This window comes from Scyliorhinus torazame, chromosome 22 (genome assembly GCF_047496885.1).
Source record: "Scyliorhinus torazame isolate Kashiwa2021f chromosome 22, sScyTor2.1, whole genome shotgun sequence".
Classification (NCBI taxonomy): domain Eukaryota; kingdom Metazoa; phylum Chordata; class Chondrichthyes; order Carcharhiniformes; family Scyliorhinidae; genus Scyliorhinus; species Scyliorhinus torazame.
The window spans coordinates 62,264,189-62,286,778 of record NC_092728.1 but is presented as its reverse complement, the minus strand read 5'-3'; the positions used below and the strand labels follow the sequence as shown (position 1 = coordinate 62,286,778).

General features: G+C 43.7%; 1 protein-coding gene and 1 pseudogene across 3 annotated transcripts in view; both read right to left on the bottom strand.

Moving 5' to 3' along the window:
• The window catches only part of LOC140399093 (astrotactin-2-like), a 2,178,011-nt gene that overhangs the window by 2,131,268 nt on the left and 24,153 nt on the right, over positions 1 to 22,590 (bottom strand). The gene's annotated exons all lie outside the window — the stretch shown is intronic.
• On the bottom strand, positions 18,744 to 19,361 carry LOC140398820 (large ribosomal subunit protein eL31-like; annotated as a pseudogene).

Genomic DNA, 22,590 nt, shown 5'->3' with positions numbered 1-22,590 from the left:
ACTTCAAATAGCATAATGGAATCTTTGCATCCATTTGTGAAGGAAAATGGCATCCTTATTTAATGTCTCGTTGGAAAGACAGCACTTGCAATACTGCAGCACTGCTTCAATACTGCACTGAGGTGTTGACTAGATTATATGCTCAAATCCTTGGTATGGGGCACAGAACTACCACTAAAGTGGGACTGATTCCAATTTTGAAAAACACGGCCCATATACTTGAATTCAAAATGAATGTAACAACCCTGAGTGCTGTACAATTATTTAGTTATCCCATGACAGAACGGCAAGATTGTCTTTTGTCGGCATCAAAAGCTGGAATATAAATAAGGTAGCATTACATCAGCTTCTAAGGTAGCTGATGTAAAGCACACCAGCAAAATGGATGCTTTCACTTGCGTGCAAAAGCAACGACAAACCAAAGGTAAGCTTACTGTTGAAGACACAGACTCCTTTTCTCTTGTATTATGGGCCAGGGTTTAGAGAACACCAAAGTATATCTTGGAGTTCACCTGACCCACAACTTTTAAAGGATGTTGTTTATGGGGAGCACAAGGGCCCACTTTACAGGTGTGATGCAACAAAGATCTAAAGTATTCTTAAACAAAAACAATGTTTATTCTATGAATCCAGTTAACATTTTATAAACACACAGTGAACATTTTATCAACTACCAACACTGATACTCCCCACAGATACAATACTCTATAGGTAACCCTTAGTAACTTTCCTAACAACATCCATAAGTCAAAGACCCTTTTTAACAAAGTCAGTCGGTTTGCATTCCTTACAGAAACAGGTATTACTTTGAAATCATCAAGTGATCTGGAGACATTCTTTAGCATGTAGAGAGAGACCAAAATACACCTCCTTGGTTTGAATGCAGCTCTCTAACTGAAAACAAAACTAAAACGCAGAGCCAAAAACAGCTTCCAGCTCAAAACGAAAGTAAAAGGCAGAGCCAGAGCCCAGCTCCACCCACACACTGACATCACTGCAGTCACTTGAGAAGACAAACATTTCTTAAAGTAACATTCTCATGACACTTGGTAGAGTGAATATTAATGCCACTACATCACCTGATGAGTTGAAGGTGAGGGTGGGTACCGTGGTTTTGATTTACAGAGTCCTCAAATGTATGATCGAAATGACAGAGATCATGGATTCTCAAATGAAGAGTGACCCATCTTCATTCTTGCCAAAATTTGTGGTGTCACTATGTGCCTAAAATCAATCTCAGTTGCTGACAATGGTGTAGGCAGAAGGCGTGACTGATAATAGAATTACCCAATCCATTTTGCTGAAGTTCGCAGTGTTGTGTTATTATTTGCAGCCATTTTATTTGGCCAGCATCAGATTGAATCTTTATACACCTCGCAGAGGCTAGTAAAGCAATTTGATGTCTCTTCCATAACTAAAGTATTCCAACAACTGCAGAAGCTGCCATCTGCAGAGAAGCAACAGTTAAAAGTTGGAATTAACAATTGATTTAACTGTCTTGCCGCATAAATTGCCCTGCACCATGAATAAAATGGATTCTGTACCTCAAGGACTCAACAAATGAGACACATAACTGCTTCAGAAAACAATAGGCGGGATTCTCTGAGGCTAAGTGTTGTCGCCGTCGTAAACGCCGTTGCATTTCACGACGGCTTCAACATGCCCTCAGGAGCAGCGATTCTGACGCCTACAGGGGTCCAGGATGGCACTAGAGCGACCCACGCTGCTCCAGCTGCCAATACAGATGGGCGCCGCAAGTATGCGCATGCGCAGTGGCTCCCTTCTCTGCACCGGCCCTGACGCAACATGGCGTAGGGCTACAGGGGCCGGCGCGGAGCAAAAGAGGCCCCCAGACCGAGAGGCCAGCCTGCCGATCGGTAGGCCTCAGCGGAGGCTCCCCCCCCCGGGTTCGGACCCCCCTTTCCCCCCCCCCCCGCCAGACCGCCCCCGGATGCATGCACGCAGAGGATCGCCAGCTAAGACCACAAGTGGACGGTGCCGGCGGGACTCGGATTTTTTGTGCAGCCGCTCAGCCCATCCCGGGTGGAGAATCGGCAGGTGAGTCGTGTTATCAGCCCCCCACCGGCACCTAGCCGACCGCGCCGGCGCCAATGGTGCCGATTCTCCACTCTCCGGAGAATCGGCGGACCGACGTCGGGGTGGCGTTGCGCAATTCGTGTCCGGCCTGGCGAGTCTCCAGCCCGGCGTGGCCTGAGAGAATCCCGCCCAATATCTCAATAAAAATCATAGAATCATAAAATCCCTACAGTGCAGATGGAGGCCATTGAGCCCATTGAGTCTGCACTGGCCCTTCGAAAGACACCCTACCTCGGCCCAATCTCCCGCTCTACCCTTGTAACCCCACCCGACCTTTTGTCACGAAGAGGAAATTTATCATGGCCAACCCACCTAACCTGCACAACTTTGCACTGTGGGAGGAAACTGGAGCACTCGGGGGAAAACCACGCAAAAACTGGGAGAATGTGCAAACTCCACACAGTCACCCGAGATCGGAATTGAACCTGGTTCCAGGCGCTGTGAGGCAGCAGTGCTAGCCACTGAGCTACCATGCCGCCCTAAACAATGCATCTTATACAAATAAGATGTTATTAAGTTAAGTTAACTTAATTTTTCTGCCTACATTCCAACCTTGTGCGCATTTCATTATTACAAATTCAGGTCTCAATGCAGATCCATGGAGCAAAATATCTATTCCAAACTTAACCTGATATTCAAATGTGAATATACACAGAGCATTAGAGCTAGTGGAAGTTTAGGATGAAGAAAAATTCAACCAACCTAATGTTTTGAAAAAATTGGATCAACAAAGTCATTATTATGAGTCATATCAGCAAAACTAAATTGCTTTGGAGATTGAAGCTTTTATTATGCTTGGCTTGTACTGCTGTGCACGTGAGCCACAAACAACACGCTGAGAATTAACATTAACTACCAGCAAATTACTGCAATAAAAAAAACATTTAATAAGAGCAACTGGCACAACGCAGCAGTGGAGTAAGAGTGTTTATAACATGCTTTTATAACATGTAAAAGAGGGGAAAGATAAGAGGAGCCAGAGTGTTTTCAGAGGTGTCAGATTCAATGCAGGTGAAATTTGCAGTTGTAAACTGCAAAGCTGATGATGAGATGAGTTCCAAAGCAACAAAGCAGCTGTTCCGTTACCAGCCCTTTGCTGGGTGTCCCCGGGAATTAACAATTAATCTCCAGGAGAAAGCTTTCAACCATTTGTGTTTTAATGGGTAGTACATAAGCAAGATAGACACAACTGATTTATGATTTTTCATCTGCATGATGATTAAACACTGCATCCAACAGAAGCCTGGTCTGCTTATGTGTATTCTTGAGATGTAATTGGTTCCTTTTATTGTAAAATAATCAAAAATAAAATGGAGTGGTCGGTGCATTCCAAAGTTAGATGAAAGGACATATTCCTGAATTTAATTGGCAACTGAGGTCTGCACTTGCGCTATGCCACCATTGTAACATTTGTCAAGTCACGTGCGTCCAATCTAACTCATTGTGAAACCTAACGGAATTTAATAAGGGCATGGCAGATATAAACCCATCTGGAATGTTATTGCTCTTACTAAATTTACTGATTATCTACATGGAAATATTATGCATCCGTCTTCATTTTGTTGAAGCATAGTGCTGTGGTTTTCCTGCTTCCCATGACATTTAAGAACATTGGTCAGAAATTGCATTGTTTTCAGAACTTTATTCCCAGTACCACTCAGCATCTCACTCTGCTGCTGTTGCGAAAGAACAGCTCCATGTAATTCATATGTGTGCCTTCAAACCCATAAGGTCATCCCAAGCACTGTTAAAGACCTCTAATTCTTATATTCTTAACTCAATTAGAGGTCAGCCTGGTCTTTCTCTTGTTTGTCATTTTAAAGTAAGTCATTTTATCTTCCCTTAAATATGCTCAACTTTTAAGTGTGACAAATTTGTAATTGTGACACTCGGATGTTTGAAGTCCATATTTCAACTTTTGTTAAAAGTTTGACAATGTGCACATATTGGCCCCAATTTTGTAGTAGGAATAACAGTGAGGCTCACCATTGTTAAGGAGTAAATAAGTATCTTCAGCTAACTTAATTTTTCTATCTACATACAGCGATCTATCCAGTCTGCATATGCGCTGCTAAATGGCAACTGCTCGGCCCAAGGCTGCAAGAAACTTCAGAGAGTCATGAACACGGCCCAGCCCATCACACAAACCTGCCTCCCATCCATTGACTCCATCTACACCTCCCGCTGCCTGGGGAAAGCAGGCAACATAATTAAAGACCCCTCCCACCCAGCTTACTCACTCTTCCAACTTCTTCCATCGAGCAGGAGATACAAAAGTCTGAGAACACGCATGAACAGACTAAAAAACAGCTTCTTCCCCACTGTTACCAGACTCCTAAACGACCCTCTTATGGACTGACCTTATTAACACTACGTCCCAGTATGCTTCACCCGATGCCGGTGTTTATGTAGTTACATTGTGTACCTTGTGTTGCCCTATTATGTATTTTATTTTTATTTTATTTTCATGTACTTAATGATCTGTTGAGCTGCTCGCAGAAAAATACTTTTCACTGTACCTTGGTACACGTGACAATAAACCAATCCAAATCAGGAGCTGCTGTTAAAGTTGCTCTGCTCCTCGCTAGTAGGTCATCAAAAGCATTGACATTCGATAATATCAATGGCATAAAGGGTTACTCATCTAATAGATGCCCACTAAATCAACCAAAAAAAGCTTAGTGTTTGTCTATTCAAATTGAAGTGATTTTCTAATGGTTTAATAAATCTTTGTGATTGACAAACAACTTCTTTGGCACAGCAAATTAAATTTGAAAGTGTGTGGGCCCATTCATAATAATTAATAATAATCTTTATTAGTGTCACAAGTAGGCTTACATTACACTGCAATGAAGCTACTGTGATAAACCCTTCATATTTTAACAATTGTTAGAGATTAAATATTCTTGTTATTATTTATTATGTCTCTTTTCCATTTCACTCTTAACACTCCTCTCTTTCCCTCACTTTATATTGTTTTTATTACCTGACTTTACAATAAGTAAATATTCTAACATACATTTCCTGGTTTGACCTTGTGTGTGCCTCAGTAAGAATTGTTCAATCTGGTTGGTTAAAGAGACACATTAAAGAGGTCCACTGTAGATGGGGCAGCACTGTACTGGGCTCTCAATAAGAGTGTGTCATTGTTCAAAGTCCCAGGAAAAGTTCTGGACAGTTGTCAGTGTAATGAAAAGTGATTGTCATATGTTCATGGCTTACTGCACAATACAAGCCGTTGTAAAATCACTGCAGAATTTTGTGACATAGCTCTTACAGGGGAATTCATTGGTTTAGATGATAGTCATATGAAAGTAGCTGTCAGCTCTCCTTTCTCTTCTATTACTGCTTATTATAAGTTCTTCTTCAGGCGTCCATATTGGGCAGTTTACTAAGTTAAGAGCACAGTGCGAATTTGTGATGGTGTTACTACTTCCAGAACAATGATGGATCTGCAGTTATACAGTATTCGTTATAAGCTCTGGAGGCGCTAGAGAACTTTGCAACCAATGAAGCACTTTAGTTGTGTGATCCGTTTGATAATAAGGGAATTGAAGCTCTATGTCGAGCTGACAGTGAGGGGCAGCAGGAGAAGCATACTTGTCTAATCCCTCCTCAGAGCAGGAATGGGAAGGGGAAACTGACAGCATTGGATACTGGTCTGCAGTATTTGATTCAAACACATTTCTTAAACCTGTCGCCAAAAGACAGTCTACCCAGTGAAACGCCTTCTCTGCACTCAGATGGAGCACATGGATAGAGGACGTGTTGCTCTTGCAGTGGTACAGCACAATCAGTGGAGGCGTTGGCTTCAGGAGTGCAGAACACAGATAAAATCAGGTGAACAGAGAAATCACTTCAAGTAAAAAGCATTTCACAATTTTTATTCCAGATGGTTAATGTGAGAAACTGAAAGGCAGTCCCAACAAACGCTGCAAAACACTGTTGACAGCGGTGCTAATTTAGTTAATAGTTTCTCTGTTAACTACACAGTGATGTTGAACTCTGAAAACAAAATTGAACTTACCAATTGTGAAGGGGGTCTGTGTTTTGCAATATGGCTTTCCCTGATGTATTTCCCATGGCAACACATGCTCACAGGCAATATCGAAGAGGACAACTGCCCTCTCAATGACATCATTAAAAACAGATTCAAAGGGCAACATCATTAGCAGGAGAGTTTGACGTAAGAGGAAAGACCATTGTTACCTCAGACTTAAGAACCAACATCAGCTTGCTTTTAAATATAATAAAAGTCCCAAGACAAGAAGTAACAGACCTAAAAGAAACAGCAGTCAGGGAAAATGGTTGAAAGCATGATAGGGATTTCGGGCTTGAAGATGGTGGTGGGTGGTGGGGGAATTAGAAGGAGATAAGAATCAATACAACTGAGTTGGAGAGACAAAAGGATGTAGAGGAGGCTCGGGTCAGAAGGCTGAAGGGGTTGTTTGGGAAACAGTAATAGAGGATGGTCCATAATTGGAGTAAATAAGGCTGCAGCATTGTAAAAGAGCAGGGTGTCCGTATTGAGGAAAGGGGAGGTAATGGTGGTCAGAGAGGCCGGGGACAATGGGCAAGTTTCATTGTGTGGAATAGAATGCTAGCACAAAGGTTTGGAAAAGTTGACATTTGCACTGTCAAAGCTGGTGTGGAATCCTGGCACAAAGACCATTGGAAAAAGCAGAGGAAATCAGACCATCGTCTCTGCTTTTCCCCAGTTAATTGCTCTCTCTGCCGACAACATTTTGGTCTTGCATAATCTCACCAATTCAATCACTGCAATAAAGGTTGATGTTGCCTAAGTTAGGATTAAAAATAGAATCAGTATGAAATATACGTAAAATCAAAATTGCCAATGAAAATATATATTTTTTAAATAGAATCAACAACACGTATACTTTGGGTCAGAGTTTCACCTCCGAATGGAGGTATGAATCAGGCTGTGAAACACTGAACTTCGCTTTTTCTTGCTGGAAAAGCAACTTTCCTCTGCCTTCCCAATGCCACAACCTTTTCTGATGGCCACTTTTCAGGTTGGGAAGACCTTGGGTGCAAAAACACACATGCATGTATCTTCGAAGGTTGGGGTCCCCCATTGTGAGGATGACAGGAAAATTGCACTCCATGCACAATTTTTGTGTTCTAGTGTGGGGTCTGTAAGTCCGAACAAAATGCACCTCCTTGGAGAGTTGTACTAGAGTAGAGTAGAACCTTGCCTTGACCAAGGGTGACCGGTCCACCAAGGATGAATACGGATCGAAAGTGTGATCCACCACGCTTCGCGTTCAGGATCAAGAGGACGGAATGTAGCCATCTAAGATGGCCACCTGCAAAGTAACATCGCAATATGGCCAACCCAGGACTCAGACAGATACAGAGCCTATGTGTATCTGAAACACAGGGTAACCAGACCTGATCAAAATACCCGCTCGTTTGCATTTTAATGGCCCATTTTCCCAGGACAATAGAACTCCAATCAACAACCAGTACAGCCACAGACTGATCGGTGCCACTCCCCTTACTCAGAAAGCCCAACTGCCAAGGTCAATGACCGCTAAGGACCCGCCTTTTTATTGGCCGAAATCAAAGACAGTGTTCAGAGCCCTGTCGAACTATTGGGTCCAAGATTAAGGACCGCCCCAAAGAGTGCGAAATCACAGAGGGATAAAAGACAGCACACACATGTGCTTTGTCTCCTTTGGAGCCGGCCTGTGCCAACCCAATTATAGCAGGAACAGCCAGCCAAGTTCAAGACCAACTATCGCTACCTGACGGGTGAGCCCAGCAGAGACAGAGCCACTTTCTTCGAACCAGCCAAGTGAAATCCAGATAAAGGCCTTATCCATTTGTACAGTGCCGGTTGCCCTGAAGTTAAGTATAGGTTATTGTAGCTGATAGGTGTAGTTTAACTCGTAGTAGATATTGCGTTTGCATGTCAAGATAACTCTTGTGTATGTAAATAAACCATCTTTTGAACTAACTAACTGGTTGTGTGGTCATTTGATCGATATAAGGGAAGGCTTGTGGTTCACCAACATTATTATAGAGCAACAGTGCCTAGTATTTAAATGTACTTTAATGGAACTGAATGTCAGACACGAGGCGAGACCGTTAGTGAGAACGCGACGCGGGCACAAAATCCCGCGAGAATCGGGGAACGATATTATCGCCGACGAGATATAATTTCCAAGCCCCTCACTGGTGACGTAACAAGGTTCACGCACACCAAGGTGAGAACCTCATTTTAATAGATTTACATTTTAATCTCATTACTGAGGCCCTCCTCCCCATCACATGATTTCCCCCCTCACTGAATATTCAAACCTCGCTGTGTGACTTATAACAGCTTTGGGAAAATGTGAATCAGTCGAGGGGATCTCCCTGAGATAAGCATAGCCCCTGGGTGGGAGGGATATGACCGGGCAGTGCCCTGGCACTACCTCCTGGCACAGGTGTGCACAGTTCCAGGGCGGACCCTCTAGGAAGCCCCATTGGCGGCGGGGTTTGCATTATTTTTATTGGGGGAGGAGCCCCCAAAGCTCATGATGGTGGTGGGGGCAAGGGGGGTGAGAGCCCCGGTACTGATGGTGGGGCTGGTGGCGTTGGTGAGAGCCCCAATGCTGATGCTTGCGGTGGGGTGGGGATGAGAGCCCTGATACTGATGATGTTGCTGGGAGTGGGGGAGGAGCCCTTCATGCTTGTGGGGATGGGGTGTCATGTCCATGAGGGTGCTGAGGGATTTATTTTCTGTGCCCGTTAAAAACACGGGTCAATCTCTGTGGAGCCGGCCTCACTAACTTCATCAGGCACTACCACACCATAGTGTCGGCGTAAACCACCTGAATTTCTTTTCCGAGATGCTCAAAACCTGGACTAATACCTGGCTGTGCAGTTGGAGAGCTACATGCCAGGTTTCAGTCAGAGCCTAACACTGAAAAAATTTGCGATAATTCTGCCCCACAAATTTGATATTTTTCCCACTGGCCAAGACAAATTTGTACCCTGTGTTCGAAAGTATATATTTTAAATAGCATCTCCACCCCTAATTTATCACAGGAAAAAAAATTCTGTGATGACATTAATAATGAAATTCCAGCAATTAATTGCAAAAAGCAAATGGTTCACTTTGATAGTTATGAGCGAGCTGCTCTAAATGTCGATTCTAATGGCCTATTGGGAATTTTGACATGGAAGATGTCCTCTTCAATTTATTTCCAAAATATATTACAATGCTTAGAGCCTGTGTAAATAAATCGACACCTCAAAAAGTTCAAAAGGCTTTCAGACATTTCTGAACACTGCAAATGGGTCCAGTTAGACATCATAGGTCTAAATCCCAGTCTGTTAGAAATACACGATAACAGCTTAATGTTTCGCCAGATGATTCTAGCTCTTTTTTACATTAAAAAAAATGAAAGTACCCATTTTTTCCCCCCAATTAAGGGACAATTTAGCGTGGCCAATCCACCTACCCTGCACATCTTTGAGTTGTGGGGCTGAGACCCACGCAGACACGGAAAGAATGTGCAAACTCAACACGGACCGTGACCCGGGGCCGGGATCAAACCCGGGTCCTTGGCTCTGTGAGGTAGCAGTGCTAATGCTAATTCTATCATAAGTAGTTGTCTGAATACACATAGATGGTAAGTCTGTGCGCATCCATGGAGCACTCCTCATTTTGGTTGAACATTCAATATTTTGAATGAGAAAAGTGACATATTGAGGTTTTTCATCTTGAACTCACCTTCACAAGAATGCCAGTAAACTGTGGAAATTGTTGTTATCCCCTTATAATCCTATTCTTGCAAAGTGTCCTGATTAATGCAAGACGAGAAGCTTCTACATGTTTTTATTTTCAGTAATATTCCAATTTTGTAATACCAAATGATTATTCAATATTTGTTGTGCATTTTGTACTGTAATTGGCTTCTGTTTAGGACATAATTTAACCAATTAAGGAAATTAGAGGAAGAATTATTCAACAGATAGATCGGCCATCTCGCCTCACAAGTACACCAGTTTGTTCCCCTTCATACATATTCCTTTAACATGCTCTTGCACAGGCCTCCCTTTTACTGCTTCAAGTCTCGATCTTCAGGGAAGGCAAGGATAACCTCAGACTCCTTTCCCCCTTGTTCAGTCAGGCCCTTGAGCCCATTCACTTTTCCCTCTCCACTCTCACCCAAAGACACCAACTGTAAAGAGTATTTGTCACAAAGAACTAGAGCATTTGTGCAGTTTTGCTCTGCTACGTCCCCCTTTTACATGGCCCAGTTCACAACCCTTTCCAGTCTCCTACCTTTCTAGCCCCACATCTGTTCCTCCAGCGTTGCACTTCCATTTTTCCCCTTTCCCCTCCAACTTCCAAGAGATTCACCTCCTCCTTCCTTAAACTCCTTACCGTCCATATTGTATTCTGAAAATCACACGATCTGACAAAATCAGTGGTTCCAACTTGACAGCTATTGTCATTCGTCCCTTCAAAAATGTCACCTTCCCTCCTCATAAAATTCACCCTTAGTCCATCCGTCTGTCCATCAACAAACTCCCTTTCCTTTCTAAGGTCCTCAATGATGGCATAACTTGTCAGTCCCAAGCACATGCCTCCCATACTCCCTTTCTCAAAGACCCATTCCTGCTTCAAGTCTTTTCCTTTAGTTATTCATATTATTCCCTCAGACTATGCTTGAGTTGTCCCAAAACAGCACTGATGTTCAATGAGACAGTCCTGGTATTCAACGGGCCATCACCTAAACCATTTGTTCTCTGGGTTGCTCTCTGCTATAGTTCAGTTCCTTCAGCAGCCAAGTTGCCACTTCATAAGGTCTCTCTGACAGAAGCCTTTAACCTGCTAAATTCCTAGTTTTTGTCTGGTAGTCATTTGAAAAAGACCTGAAGCTCTGCAGTTGGATGATGTTGTGCATTTTCAGCTACATAAGCACTGTTCAGTTTCTTTTTGAAAAACTCTTTAAATAATGAATGTTCACCAGGCGGGTGATTGTCAACCTTGCACACGATTTCATTCAAAGAAATCAACACGTATCACATGCCCATTCCTGCACACATCAACAGCCTATTATGATGCTGTTTTCAATTAAATTAAATAGCCTGAGGTACAAATGCTGCACACTACTTTCTTTCTACACATGGTCCAGTGAAATCTTGATGCTGCAGGATGCATACTTCAGAACACTCCTAATTACTGGTGTTCCTGAGAACAGCAGAACTGCAAAGGTTCAATTTTCCGAGATGGTAGATGCTGTCATTTGCTTGCCCATCAGTTAAATAAAGAGAGCACTTGTGTTTATAAAGCACCATTTACTACCTCAGAGGTGCCAAAGCATTTTACAGCCAATGAATTACTAGCGAAAGTGCAGTCATTAATGTAATGCAGGGAAATGCAGTAATTAATTTGCACAGAGCTATGCCCATCAAATGGGGTGTGATAATGACCACATAATCTCTAACAGTGATGTTAGGTGAGGACTACCTGTTTTGATAGAATAGAAATCTCGACAGTGCAGAAGGAGCCCATTCGGTCCAACGAGTCGGCACCGACCCTCTGAAAGAGCACCCAAACTAGGCCCACTTCTCCGCCCTACCCCTGAAACCCCACCTAACCTGCACATCTTTGGACACTACGGGCAGGAATTACCGGCTGTTCAAGCCAACGGGAAATTCCAGTTCCACGCCGGCGCAAGAATTTCCCAGCGACGAGGGTTGCTGTCACCGGGAAATCCCATTGACAACTGCAGGGCTGGGTTGGTCGGTAAACCCCACCCTAAGGGGTAATTTAGCATGGCCAATCCACCTAACCTGCACATCTTTGAATGTGGGAGGAAATCAGAGCACACAGAGGAAAGCCACACAGACACAGGGAGAATGTGCAAACCCCACGCAGTCACCCGAGGCCAGAAGGGAACCCGGATCCCTGGCAGTGTAAGGCAACAGTGCGAACCACTGTCCCACCATGTCACCATTTTGTTGACCAGGACACCGGGAGAACTCCTTTGCTCGAAATGCCATAAGATCTTTTGCATTCAACCAAACGAACCTTGGTTTAATGCCTAGTATTCCAGAGACCCAGGGTAATGCGCTGGGGATCCGGGTTCAAATCCCACCACTGCAGTTGATGAATTTTGAATTGATTATAATCTGGAATTAAATGTCTAATGATGATCATGAAACCATTGGCAAATGTCGGAAAACAAAAAACATCTGGTTCACTAATGTTCTTTCGGGATGGAAATCCACCATTCTTAACCTGGTCTGGCCTACATGTGACTCCAGATCCAAAGCCATGTGTTTGACTCTTAAATGCTCCTCAAGTGCAATTAGGGATGGGCAATAAACACTGGCCCAGCCTGTGAGGCCCACGTCCCATGAAAGAATTTTCAAAAATCAGAGAGACAGCCCTGAGTTACTGCTCTGAAGTACCAACAGAAGTTATGCTGTTTGGATTAATAAATTGCAAAGTAGAAAAACAAAAAGGCTCATGGTAGAACTTTATGAATCAACGGTAGGCTTCAGCTGGAGTACTGTGGCCAGATCTGGGTGCCACACATCAGGAATTATGTCAAGGCATTAGAAAGGGTAGTGAGAAGATTGAGCAGATTATCACCAAGGATGAGGGACTAAGTTAGAAGGAGAGGATGCAAAATATGTGATCATTCTCCTTGGAACTGAGAAGGTTAAATGGTGACCAAACTAGGGTTTTCAAGATCAAAAGGTTGAGAGAGTAGATAAAGAAAACTAACTTCCTCTGGTGAGTGGGTCAATAACCAGAGATCATTGGTTGAAAATCATCGGCAAAAGATTTGGAGGGGGGATGAGGAGAATTTATTTCCACTCAGAACTGTCAAGAACTGAAACACGATCTGGTCTGGAAATGTGGTGGAAGCTAATTCTATACATAACTTCAAGAAGGAAGTTGGACTTGAAGATGAGGAACGTACAAATCTAATGACAAAAAGCAGGCATATGAGACTAAGCATGATTGTATTTTCAAAAGCTGCACAGTCATGATAAGCCAAATGACCTTCTGCACTACAATTTCTACAATTCTATGAGCTCTCCGAGGAGGAACTTAAACCAATGACTTGTTGAGTCAGAGAAAACTGTACGGTCACTGATTTACACAGATACTTGCTGCCATGAATATGCCTCATGTCGCTCTCGTTCATTCTTCTTAGAGCTCCCTTTCGCAAATCAGTCACAATTTTATCGTTTTTTAAATTCGTTCGTGGGATGTGGGCATTGCTGGCTGGGCCAGCATTTATTGCCCATCCCTGAGTCAACTATAGATTAGACCAGGTAAGGACAACAGATTTCCTTCCCTAAATGGGATAGTAGTGAACCAGGTGGGTTTTTACAACAATCGACAATGGTTTCATGGTCATCATTCGACTCTTTTAATTCCAGATTTTTACTGAATTCAAATTCCACCATTTGCCCTTGTGCGATTCAAACCCGACCGAGTATTCAGTTACCCTGGGTCTCTGGATTATTCGTCCAGTGACAATACCGCTATGCCACTGCCTCCCCTCTCCTTTTCCTCAAATTCTCTTTCTGAAGGCAAGCCCTTGGTGATTATTCATCAGACCACAGGAAAGTGCCCTTACTTAATAGAAAAATACGGGCAGTGCAATGAGGCAGGTTCCGAGTCTACCAAAGCTGGAAATAGTGATCAAAGCCTATGCTGTTGTTATTCATTGCTAGCTGTCCAGCTAACTTGAGTATCAGAATCACAGAATTGTTATGGCGCAGAAGGAAGTCATTCCACCCACCATGTTTGTACTGGCTCTCCAAATAGGCATTGTGATCTAGTGCCATTCCTCTGCCCTTGTACATTGTTTCTATTTACATGATTATCCTTCTTGAATGCCTTGATTGGACCTTGTCATGTGAGAGTGCCTTTAAGAAATGGTTGTTTAAGAAATGCACTTTAAGAAATGGGTGTTTATCAGTGATGTCAGAGTGTAGGTGGAGCTGGGTTGTCTGTCAGCTTTTTACTTTTGTTTTAGGCTGTTTGCTGCAGGGTGTGTTTTAGTTTAGTTTTCAGAGCTGGATAGCTGCAATCACAGCCAGAAGGGGTATTAGTCTCTCTCTCTGTCGTCTAAAGACTGTAAATCGATCCTTTGGTGATTTAAAATTAATAACTGCTCTCAGTAGTGACTTTAACCTGCTGTGCTTCTGTTAACAGTTCTTTTTTAAGTCTTGTGGATGTTAAAAGGACAGCTTAAGGATTACTTAGTGTTGTATTCTGTGGGGTTTGTATTTGAATTGATGGTTGCTAAAATGTTCACTGTATGTTTTAAAAAGTTTAACTTGAGTTCATAGAATAACCATTGTTTTGCTTTAAAAAATACTTTTCCATTTCTGCTGTACCATAACTATAGAGTGGGCCGTGCGCTCCCCATACCACAATCTTGTAAAAGTTGTGGGTCAGGTGAATTCCATGATACACTTTGGGGTTCTCTAAATCCTGGCCCATAACAACCTGGCTCCAAGGATAACTTGAGTGAAATACCCCTCCCCCTTCTTAAAAGTTCTATTTCTGTATTGTTTTTAGAGTATACTCAAAAAGTACACAATTCAGCAGGTTTCACACAAAAAGCAAATTTAGTCCTACAGTTCCTCAAATTAAATTTGAGATTTTCTTGGGATGGGCAACAGTACCCAACATTCACATCAAAATGGCGGCATGGTGGCACAATGGTTAGCTTGGCAGCTTCACAGGGCTAGGGACCCGGGTTTGATTCTGCCCTCAGGCAACTGTCTGTGTGGGGTTTGTACTTTCTCCCTGTGTTTGCGTGGATTTTCTTGGGGTGCTCTGGTTTCCTCCCACAGTCCAAAGATGTGCGGGTAGGTGGATTGACCTTGCTAAAACATATTGCCCCTTGGTTTCCAAATGGTGGGGTGAGGTAACGGGGATAGGGCAGGGGATTGGGCCTATGTACGGTGCTGTTTTAAGGGGTGATGCAGACTTGATCGGCCGAATGGCCTCCTTCTGCGCTGTAGGAATTCTGTGAAGATTCATTTTTGAAATTTTACAGTTCGTGAATCTGTTCAATAAATGGTACGGAATGAAAGGGAGCACACATTATGGTGTTAGGTCGCTAGCAATATCCAGTTAATAAAAACCCATTGTCTAAGAGAGTTGTCTATGGTTTGAACAAGAATAGCGTCCAAGGAGCAAGTATCTTCGGGCCGAATTTTCCGCAGCTTGTTTTCCAGTTGTGGAGGTGGCTCGTCCTTGGCCACCAGCAGTATCTTCCGGTCCCGCCGATGTCCACGGCCTTTTGTGTGGTGCGCCAGTGCCGCCCCCAGTGAAACCACCGTAGAGGCTAGCTTTCGGCAGGACCGGACGATCTCGCTGGGGGCAAGGCCAGGAAATCCTGCCCTTTGCAACAATGTTTTCTTGACATCAATTACATCATTTGTACCATGTCCTGAAGGGAATAAAATAATTTGATGAAAATCTTTTATTGGAGAAAGTGGCAGATTTCCAAAACTTGTCATGAGTTGGCAGAATTGCTAAACAACTTCAAAGTCTTTCCATTGTTACCCAAGTGGTGAGATTCTAATCTCAGCTGAGTTTGGCTGTCATGTTCCATTGCAAGTTACAGTATTGCTCTGGTTAAGAAAAGGAGAACCTTTATTCCTGCTTTCTGATGATAAATCCAAACAGAATTAAATTGGACAAATCTATCGGAAGCACTTGGAGCTCATTTGCTCTGCACCTAAGTCGGCTGGAGAGATTTTGTAATTTCTTTCACAATGTAGGAAGCAACAGTAATTAAGGAGTTCGTCCTAATTTTATATCAGCCTTACCACTTCTATTTTTGTGTCAGCTCAGGCAGCTGGGAAACTGAATCGCCCGTCATCCCAATACTCATCTGCCACATCGCTTGGCCCCAATTCCCTGAGGCTGCAAGGAGTAACAATTAACAGATATCAGCAAGTTCAGAACCACACCTCTCTTCAGGAATTCATTCCGAACAATGTAACAGGAAACTAGGTGGAGTGAAGTTGAACTGCAGCACCTTCTATTTGCATCTTCAAAGGCCTTTATAAATCACTGGTCAGGCCTCAGGTAGGGGTGAGGTGCCTAATTCCAGTAATCTCACTTTGGGAAGGATGCTGAGCCCTTGAAAAGGGTGCAGAGGAAATTTTACTGGAATGGTAGCAGGGATGAGGGACCTCAGTTACGTGGAGAGACAAGGGATGCTGTAATTATTCTCTTTGCAGCAGTAGTTAAAGGGAGTTTCAGTAAAGATGTTCAAAGGCATGAGGGGTTTAGGCTCATTTAAAATGATGAAATGGCCTACTTAGAGGCACCGCTGTGTATATCGGAAAGCATTTTGTAAAATACTCATGTTTGTTGAAAGACAACAGCCAGAAATGCTTTGTGCTTTTAGCAGCATAGCGAGAATCACTGGCACCAGAGACAATGATGAGTTCATTGCTAACTCATCACTCATCAGCAATGAGTGCATGCAAAATCTTCCATGATTTAGCACAATCAAGCAACAAAATTTATAGTATTCGATTCATGGCCGGAATAGCACCCCCCCCCCCCCCCCCCACCATGAAGAAGAGTGAGGAAATGCCAGGAAATGGCCATTTTTTCAACTTTTTTTTGAAACAGTATAAATCAATTGACTGATCTGATGGTCTTGGTTGTACTTATTAATTGGCTTCATTTGACAGCTGATCACTGTTGTATTCAATTTTCTAATTACGACGGAGGAGCAGGCATGTCACACACCGGCATGGTTTCAATCAACTGATGGCTGCGAGTCTCATGTACCAAGGGCAGACCAACTTAATAGTAATTGATGCTGAAACAGGAGAAAGGGCCCACAGAGACTTCAACTGACTACCCGTCAGGTTTTCAACGCTGGATCTGTGCAATCACACTTCTCCTGAGAATCGGGGCACAATGGGGGGGGGTATCAACCAAACTGGCAGAGGCTCACCTTAGTAAGATGTTGTACACAGGGACCGCAAACAAATTAACCAGTTTAAAAGATCACAAGTACTCCAGCGTAAAATGGTTACGGTTTCGATGCACACTTAGAATTCTGTGACCTTTAGCACTTGTTCGATTCAGTCCAGATCAAGTTGGCATCTGCGGAAATGGGCGAAACTTCCTATGCTTTTATAAACATATTGGTTCATCGGTTAAGGTATCCTTTCAAACAACGGCCAAAATAATAGTGTAGACTTGTCTAGACTGATTCACTTTTTACATACCATTAACTTGGAATAGTTGGTAAATTGTTATCCTGTCAATACAGTGTCACAGATGAAAAAAACCTTTCTCAATCAACAGTAGTAAAATTGACTGATTACAGATCTCATTGTTGTTGAGAGGCCATTGACAGCGCACAGTGACTGGTGCTAAATTACTGCCTGGTGTGAAGCATTAAGGATTTCTCATGATGCAGTAAAACGCCAGAGAAATGCAAGTATTTTCAGTTAGGGAGTATATTATAGTCAAAGTGACTTGTGTGTAATTAGACCTGCAAAAATGTATAGCTTGGAGGGTTGCAGGTGCCATCTTTCGGATGGGACATTCTGTCTTCCTTCTCAATAAATGCTTTGAAGAAGAGGAAGAATGCCCAGTGTTCTGGCCAATATTTATCTCGAAACCAACAAGACTAAAACAGATTCAAGAGCAAAATATGCCAGATCTGGATATCTGAAATGAAAACAGAATGCTGGAAATGCTCAACGGGTCAGGAGACAGCTTTGGTGGGGATTGGAAAAATGTCAGGTCGAAGACCCCTCAACAGAACGGAGATGAGATTATCTGGCCATTATTGTTTGCTATTTATGGGACCTTGTGTACAGAGTGGCTGCTGTGTTTCCTTTAGTGCAACAGTGACCACACTTCAGGAGTTCTCATGCTTTCTGGGGAGGCAGTGGCGTAGTGGTATTGTCACTGGACTAGTGCTCCAGAGCTCATGCTCCGGGGCAGATCGTGAAATTTGAATTCAATAAAAATCTGGAACTAAAAGTGTAATGATGAGCATGAAAACCACCGTCGATTGTAAAAACCCACTAATGTCTTTTAGGGAAGGACATCTATCGTCCTTACCTGGTCTGGCCTCCATGTGACTCTAAATCCACAGCAATGTGGTTGATTCAGGGATGGGAATAAATACTGACCCAGCCAGCGACACCAGCAACCCATGAACGATTAAAAAAAAATGCTGCAGTGCATTTTGGGATGTCCTGCAGTAGGTGCTCTACGAAAGCAAACCATTCTTTTTAATACAAGCTTCAATCTAGCAACCTGATCCAGGGTGAAGCAATGAGGGTAGGAGGCATTCCTGAAGCCAACTGAGATTGGAATTTAGAGTTCTAAATATGTGGTTCGAAATCCAGCGCACAGACTGGCATTTAACCAACAATAAATAACTTTATTCAAACAGAACTGTGAAGCACTTCAAACAAGCTAGCACTCCACCTAGTGGGAAACCAGCAGGACAATTTAATTCCATTCAACAAATACTGTGGATTCAGTACCTCTTTTGGCAACTTGCAAAACTAAATTGCCGGGGGTGGGGGGGGTGCATGTTGTGATTTTCAACAATTACATTTTAATCAATGTATTTTTTTCACTTTTTACAGTTTATTTTGTTAACATTTACAATTTAGTTTTCATCAACATTAACTGTCTGCAGTCTGTAGGATGTGACAGGAACGTAAGTTACCAATGTGTAGAGTTTGTGAGGAGAGTCCTCATCCTCGTTACGCTTACTGGATAAACGCACACAAATGCGATATGGAACATTCCTTACACCTTTGGCCCAAACAGCCTTGTTCAAACGAGAATCAATGCGGACATCTGGAGTGCCCATCTCCTTCACTGCAAATTTACGGGTCTCCTTAATGGCACGGGGAGTCTCTTAAAACCCACGCCATGGGTGCGCTTGTGCACATTTATTGTATATTCCCTCGTAACCATCTCGTTGATGGCAGAACGGCCCTTTTTCTTCTCTCCACCTTTCTTAGCAGGAGCCATCTCGACGGGGAAATGTCGGAATGGGGTATATATTTTTGTTGAGCGAGAATTCCAACCCCTAGCCGGCAGAATTGTTCAGAAAGCTCAGGATCTTCAACGACGTGTCAGGCAATATATCTCTTCATCCCAAACAAGAAGCTAACTTGTACCCTCTAAAAGTGCTTTCATACGGCTGGAAACTGGAGTCGTTTTCTGACATAGTGATAGGGTTTCAAAATCTGGTGGGCAGAGAGAGCAATGAAGAAGGACGGTTATCCAACGTGAACGGTGGCCCTGGAACCCAGATCTTCAACGAAGATGAATTGAAGATGCATGACACTGGCCCGGGGTCGCTCGCCTGCCTCGCCTTCCCTCCCTCTGAGCGAGCTGTCAGGTCCATCCGATTCAGGAGCTGTTGCAGAGCTGCCAGTCAGCTGACTCCGTGTGTTGGTATGAGGAAACTTGTAGCCAAGTTCCACGCACATGAGTGCGGCCTCAACCAGGACCTGGGATTCATGTGGCATTACATTCATCCCCCACCATCTGGCCTGAGTTTGTGAAATCCTACCAACTGTCCTGGCTTGAGACAATTCACACCTCTTTAACCTGGGATTACCCCTCTCTCTGGATCTGTAAAGACTTAATTACCTGCAAATGCTCGCATTCTAAGCATTGTCTTGCATCTTTGAATCTGTCTATATATATGCTTCTGGAACATACCTCTTCATTCACCTGAGGAAGGAGCAGTGCTCTGAAAGCTAGTGTTTGAAACAAACCTGTTGGACTTTAACCTGGTGTTGTAAGACTTCTTACTGGTATGAGGAGGACATTGTCGTAGAAACCTCGGCATAAAATTAATACAGTTTAAATATGGCAAATCACTTCCAATGTGATTGTTAATTCATCATGAGATTGTTTTCATCGTCCAGGATAGACTCGCATCGGTTGCTACTTTACCCTCAATCATGTCAGCAAGAACAGAATTAGTCTGTTGGGTGTATTTCATTGCAGTGTGGAAATCTCACCGATCCATCACTACGCCATACTAAGCCCCAATGAAAACAAATGGACAGTTCCTGTCCCCACAGTATTTAGAATTTGAGTAAAGCAGACAGGGTATTTGTTTCAGAGCAGAACTATGACAGAGACTGCAAGAATTTAAGTTCCGGGTGAAGGATTTCTAAAATGTCCATACCTCCCATTTACTGGACAGCTTTCCAGTCAATATCAAAGAAGTACACTTTTCACTTCAGGAGAAGGACTTATTAGTTTACGGTCAGAAGTTATCAACCACTCAAAAATGCCAAGAGCAGCATAACTGGAAATAGGTCAACAACTCTATGATTTGTCAATTTATTTGAATATTTGAATATTCTATGATTTGTCAATTTATTTGAATATTCAATTGTGTGACAAACATGAAGTGGAAAACAAGATTATATCAAAGCAAAAATCAGTATCTTGTGAATACAGTAATTCAAGAGTCTACAGTTGTGCCATTGTGAATTTGTTGAATATTGTATATAGTACAAAGAGTTGCATTTGTATAGCCCCTTTAACATCCCATGACTTTAAAGAGATTGGAGTTACCCGTTTTAAAGCATATTATCAATGATGTAATTGGTCATGTTATCACTCCAAAGACAAATGCACTTATTCAAATACACTATTGGTTAAATAATAATAATATTATTAGTGTCATAAGTAGGCTTACGGTAACACTGCAATGAAGTTACTGTGAAAATCCCTTGTCGCCACACTATGGCAGCTGTTCGGGTACACTGAGGGAGAATTCAGAATGTCCAATTTGCCCAACAAGCACGGGCGGGATTCTCCGAACCCCCCGCCTGGTCGGAGAATCGCCGGGGGCTGGCGTGAATCCTGCCCCCGCCGTGTCCCAAATTCTCCGCCACCAGAGATTCGGCGGGGGCGGGAATCGCATTGCGCCGGTCGGCGGCACCCCCGGCGATTCTCCGGCCCGCGATGGGCCCGAGTCCCGCCGCTGTCAACCCTCTCCCGCCGGCGTAGATTAAACCAGCTACCTTACCGGCGGGAGCAGGCGGCGCGGGCGGGCTCTGAGGTCCTGGGGGTGGGGCGCGGGGCGATCTGGCCCCGGGGGGTGCGCCCACGGTGGCCTGGCCTGTGATCGGGGCCCACCGATCCGCGGGCGGGCACTCTTTTTCTTCCGCTTTCGCCATGGTCTTCACCATGGCGGAGGTGGAAGAGACCCCCCTACCCTGCGCATGACGCTCCCGCGCATGCGTGGATTTACACAGGCCGGCAAAGTCCTTTCGGCCCTGTCTGGTGTGGCCCCAAATGCCTTCCACGCCAGCTGGTGGAGCGGAAACCACTCAGGAGCGGGTCTAGCCCCTCAAGGTGAAGGCTTGGCCCCTAAAGATGCGGAGACGTCCGCACCTTTGGGGTGGCCCGACGCCGGAGTGGTTCCCACCACTCTATCACGCCGGGACCCCACGCCCCGCTGGGTAGGGGAGAATCCCGCCCCAGGTCTTTCGGGGCTTGTGGGAGGAAAACTGAGCACCCGGAGGAAACCCACGCAGACACGGGTAGAACGTGCAGACACTGTAGGGGCAGTGACCCAAGCCGGGAATCAAATTTGGTCCATGGCGTTGTGAAGCAATGGTGCTAACCATTGTGCTACCGTGCCGCCAAATTAGATAATTAGATGTGTATATAAATGAATTTATTGGCACTGGTAAAAAAAATGAGCAATCACAACTAAGAGAAGTTGAATCATTGAAAACAAAACAGTTAAAAAAAAACTAGTTTTATACTCGTTGCTGTGGCAGGCTGTTATCATTGGTGCCCAAGACATGGGCAGCAGCAGCTCCAAAACCAGTCTATTTCAATGCAGGATATAAACAGGTCATTTAACACCTTAAAGGGAAAGTATTTTAGGTGCACACCCTTCATTGGAACTAAAATCTATTGGAGATTTTTTTCCCCCCAAAATGAGCTCTGCGTGTTTTTTCTAAAGCTGGTGGAAGTTTCCCCGAGCCGTCAGTCTTTCTCTCTGGTGGCTACCAGCCAAGCGAGATCTTCTCATTAAGTGGCAGCAACATCGAACCCAGCACCAGAGGAACAAAACAGAGAGTAGCCCCAGTTGTCAGATGGAAGATAAACAATCCAAGCTTGATGTTGCTTATCTACTGATCCATGATCTTCATTGCATAACATCACTCCTGTGAAGATAGAGTTGCCAAATTTCCAGGGTTGTGGAATCTCCACGAATTAAAAGTCAATCACCGTGACGCTACTGGGAGCAGCCCAGGAAATATCTGTTTTTGCGTGAGGGAGGAAAGAAAGCTGCTTTAACGTGCAGTCAAACATTAGCATTTTTTATTTTTCTTTCCAATGGTATGCGAAAGAGGTGTGTTGCAAGGGTGGACAATCTATTATAAAAACGTAGGGATCAGCTGTTGGAGGAGGTAGGTCATGCGATAAAACCTCAGAATACATTC